Consider the following 5,146-nt stretch of genomic DNA (forward strand, 5'->3'; position numbering starts at 1 on the left):
CACCTTTTGGCAATTGTGAATGATGCTTCTTTGAACATCGGTGTACAAATACCCGCTCAAGTCCCTGCCTTCAATTCCTCTGTGTATACAGTTCCCTAGAATGTGGTCATGCTGCTTTTGCTTTTTTAAAAACTTAGAAAAAAAGAAAAAAAGAAAAGAAAGATCAGTCACCAATAAGCCCACCACACGAAGATAACCACCATTAGCAACGGAGTGTTTGGTCTTTCAGACTTTCTAATCTACCCTAATATCCAAAGGAAAAGAAACTTTAAAAATATCAATTTAGCGATCCCTAGGGGGCTCAGCGGTTGAGCGTCTGCGTTCGGCTCAAGTCGTGAGCCCGGGGTCCCAGGATCGAGTCCCGCGTCAGGCTCCCTGCATGGAGTCTGCTTCTCCCTCTGCCTGTGTCTCTGCCTCTCTCTCTATCATGAATAAATAAATAAAATCTTAAAAAAAAAGTAAAAATATCAATTTAGGGGCACCTGGCCGGCTCGCCAACAACTACCCAGCCCTGAGGAAATCTGTACGGGAATACTGCGCCATGTTGCCCAAAACTGGTGTCCGTCGCTACGGTGGCAATAAATACTGAACTGGGCCCAACACATGGGAAACGCGTCAGAGTATGCGCTCCGGCTGTCATTGATCCAGAGGATTCTAATATTATCAGAAGCATGCCAGAACAGACCGGTGGAAGTCAATCCCGCAAAATTTTTCTTTAATAACACCGGCCAGACCTTGTTTTATTTATTTATTTATTTATTTATTTACTTATTTATTTATCTATTTACTTATGATAGTCACACACACAGAGAGAGAGAGAGAGAGGCAGAGACATAGGCAGAGGGAGAAGCAGGCTCCAGGCACCGGGAGCCTGACGTGGGATTCGATCCTGGGTCTCCAGGATCGTGCCCTGGGCCAAAGGCAGGCATTAAACTGCTGTGCCACCCAGTGATCCCTAGACCTTGTTTTAAAAATACTGTTATATGTTAAAAAATAAAAATAAAAAATAAAAGTACTGTCATATATAATTTTATTATAATTTATATTTATGATATTTATATTATAGATAATATTTATAATATGATGTATCATATATAAATATTTGTATTTATAATTATATATTATTTCTTTCTCTCTGTCTGAGCAACCCTTTGAGGGAGGCACTGTCGTCACCTCACTGACAGGTAAGGAAACTGAGGCACAGCGAGCAGAGGTTGCAACCGTGCCCGCGAGGGAGCCAGGTGGCTGGAAGAGGAGACTGAAGGCCTTCAAGCTGGAGCCGGGGGCTCGGAAATCAGGGGGACGTGCAGGCAGTTGTGCAGATGAGGAGGCCGAGGTGAGGGTGGCCCTGGCTCAAGGTCGTGGGACACATTAGTGACAACCCTGGAAGCAGAGTCCGGAACTCCCACCTGTGCTCCTCCCCCTCGGGTGCTGCGAGCCTTGAGGGGTCCCTATGATCCTCCACTTCGCTGCACCTCGAGACCCAGCTGTGGGACGAGCGCTGGGCGGCGGTCAGGTGCCTGCGGACTCTTGGCCTCAGCCCAGGGCGCGACCTTGGGCGTCAGCTGGAGCCCATATCAGGCCCTGGGCTGGGCGTGGGCACTGATGAGGGGTCTCTCTCCCTCTGCCCCTCTCCCTGCTCACGCTCTCTCTTAAGAACCAAAACTTAAAAGAAAAACCCTGATGATAGAAGTCCCTGGGCAAGCCCAGCTCTAGAGCCCCGGAGCCCGCGTGTCGGACTCTGGCATCCGTGTTTTAGGCAAACACACGGGGGCTGCTGTGCGGAACCACTGCCCAGGCCGAGGCAGCTGATGGTCGAGGGCCCTGACCCCCACCGGGAGTGAGGGTTCCCTCAGGTCCTCCAGCCCCAGCTCCGGCACCCCGTGACCTCCCGGAGGACCTCGTGCCCCTTCCGTGGCCCCCAAGCCCGCCTGCTCTTTGTGGGACAGCATCCCGCTGTGGCCCCGCGCTGCACCCTCTGCACCCTCTGCACCCCCCGGGGCTGCCCGGGCTGCACCCCCTCCTGCTGCCCTGCACCCGCCACGGGAGCTCGGGCCTTCCGAAGTCCACCTGACTCGCTCCACCCAGGCTGTGGGACAGGTGCGCAGGGCACGGTGCTCACTAGGTTCCGGGGTGCAGGAGAGCCCAGGCCGGCAGCGCCACTGCCCCCCCCACGCGCCCCCAGCTCTCTGCCCCAGTCCACCCTCCGCAGCAGGACTGTAAGCGCCAGTACCACGCCGTGGCCCATCCCCGAAGCTGCCAGAGACTCCTGGTTGCTCTGTGGGTACAACCCGGAATTGCACACTCGGGTGGAGGCCGCCGGTCCTAACTGCTCACCCCTCTGACTCTGGCCTCCCAGCCCGGCCCCTCCTGCCCAAGGCCGCCCTGCTGTCACCCCAGAGCCTGGCCTGCACCTGGGGGCCCCATCCCCGACACCGAGCCCCTGTGAGGCGTCCCCTCCTGCCCAAGGCCTGTGCCAGCCCCGGGCCAGGCCTGCGGGGTGAGGGCACCCAGGGCAGGGCCGCCGGGAGGGCGAGGCTGAGGGTGAGTTCTCCTGGCTCGCTGACTGCATGGCCCCCCGCCCACTGGGGCTGCGCCCCTCACCCTGCTCGTCGCCTCCCGGCAGTTCCCGGGCTGTCTTTGCCAGGAAACCTTCCCTCAGATGGCTGGGCCATCATGCAACTCTGTCCTCCCGCCCGACAGCGTAGCCACAGCTCGCGTGGGCTTATCTAGGGGGGTCTGCCTTGCCTGAGCACTTGTGTGGAGGCGGGGAACCTGTGCGACTCCCTGCGGCCCAGAGCCCACGCCGGCCCCGGACACGCAGGGGGTGCTGGGTCAAAAGTCGCTAAGGAACGACTCCGGGCACCGCGTTCTGCAAGCAGGTGACTCCCTGCTGTGCGGGGCAGCAAGGGGTTCTGTGCTCCTGCAGCTCTCGTCCAGCACACAGGCGGGACTGTCGTGACTGTTCCATCAGGTGTTATTTGCAATATTTAGAGGCCAGCTCCTGCCCCCTCCCCAGTCTGGTCTAGAGGGCAAGATGTGGGCAAAGTTCGCACTGTCACCACCATCATCACCTCCGTAGCTACCACCCCAAAGCCCTCCTGGGCTCAGCGCGTTGCAATGCCTGTGCAAATCCCCAAACCCCGAGAGCCACATGAGCCTGGTCCCTGCGTGTATGGGCTGCAGCACGGGCTTGGAAATCAGTCCCTGCTCTGCACCTGACTGTGCCCCGTGAACATGTCGCTTGGTGTCCCTGAGCTTCGTCTGTAAGATGGGGATGACGCCTGCCTATTTCACTTCATTGAGGTCTATCAGGTTCAAATGCGGTGATGAGTATGAAAGCGCTTCGTGAACCGAAAAGTGTGGCTCAGAGGAAAGAAAGGGAGCTTCCTTCTCACACAACCATGACAGATTGGCAAAGGACATAATTGAGACATTAACTTGTTTCCTAAATGATGACGTGAGAGCCCACGTGGATGCACTGCGTGCTAGGCATTGTTTTTCCCAGTTTTGCAAACGGATTTGTGCTCACCTCTCTCTACCCATCTACCCTCCCAGCTCCCCAGCCCCTTCTGATCACGGGTGGAGAGGACAGGAAGCGACAGGAAGCATGACCCTTTGGCAAGGGTAGGGGTGTTGCTCCACGACTGGGTAGAGTAGGTGAGAACATGGTGTTGAAGGCAGCGGGGTCCTTAGAGAAGCCAAACTCCCTTGGGGGGGGGGGATCCTTTACCTGGAGACTACGTCCCTGTCCACTGGGACAGAAGCCAGGAAGGAGGCAGCATAGATCTAGATGCTGGGGGCGGAACCATTGATGAGGAGCCCGAATAAGTTTCCTTTGTGGGAAAGCCAGTTTCCTAACACAGGAATATTCAGAGACATCTTTCGTTTCTGCTTCTCTCTCCATCCCCTCTTCCCCTTTATTGGCAATCAATGTATTTAATCCAAGCGCATGGCGTTCGTTCTTTTGACAAGGATGTGTAAGAGTGACCCACAGCACCAGGTTCCAAACTCTTGGCTTTTTTAACGGTCACCTCCCCGAACTATCATCAGAGACAGTGAGATGAGTGCGTGACCCCACTTTACAGATGGGAAAACTTAGCTTACAAACGCTCAGTAACATGCTCAGAGTCAGCCAAGAGGTGAGTGATTACATGCATCTCCATTCAAACCCAGATTTTCTAGCACCTCCTCCCCTACGCTGTTGTGTTTTTTAGGTGCCCCCCTGCCCCTTACTTTCACAAATCTAATGTGGAGTGTGTGTGTTCCTTGGGGTGAGGGAGCTTTGGGCTGCTTTTCTGCCTAAAAAACACCTAGATGCAGAATTTCCAAGACGAGAAGGGAGCTCAGGGGTCACCTCATTCCATGTACTATGCAGATAGAGAGCCTGAGGCCCAGACAGGGGGTGCTCTCTGGTTTCTGGCGCTGGCTCTTGCCCCGAGCTCGCTCTGCGGGACCCAGGTGCCCCTGCCTACCTGGGAACACCTTTGCCAAGAGTAATAATGGTCGCTCTATGCTGAGCGCTCATTCTTCAACGACTATGCAGCAGCGCCTACCTGTGTGCCGCGAAGCCTTGGAGGGAAGCAGGACCTCCTGCAGCTTCGGCCGGGCGTGGGAGGGGGACCGCAGGCCCGCAGGCGTGCCAGGGGGACCATGCCAGCGGCTTGCAGGGGCGTCGGCAGGGGGTGCAGGTGCGCAGGGGCTGCAGGCACGCCTGGCACCTGCGGGCCCGGGATGATGAAACCCGGGGCGAGGACTGCACCATCCCGGCCCGCGGCCTCGCAGCTGTGCGGGCGGGGCTTGCGCACGCGCTGCGCCCCCGGGGGGGACCCCGCGAGGAGCTCGGAGCTCTGGGGCGCTGCAAGGACCCCGCCCCGCCCCCCGCAGAGGCCCCGCCCCCGCCGCGGCCCCGCCCCCGCCCGCGCGCGGACTGCGCTCCCGCCTCCCGCCCCGCCCCTCGGGGGGCCGACGCGGGGCCCCCTGGGACTTGTAGTCCCGCGCGCGCCCCGCCTGGGCGCCGGCAGCCGCCGCGGAACTACCGGTCCCAGCAGCCCGTGCGCGGGGGCGGGCCCGCCGGCGGGGGGCGTGCGGCGCAGGGGGCCGGGCGGGGCGGGCGCCGGGCGCTGAAATGCGGCTGCGGGCGCGG

The sequence above is a fragment of the Vulpes lagopus genome, chromosome 23 (assembly GCF_018345385.1).
Source record: "Vulpes lagopus strain Blue_001 chromosome 23, ASM1834538v1, whole genome shotgun sequence".
In the NCBI taxonomy this organism is placed as follows: domain Eukaryota; kingdom Metazoa; phylum Chordata; class Mammalia; order Carnivora; family Canidae; genus Vulpes; species Vulpes lagopus.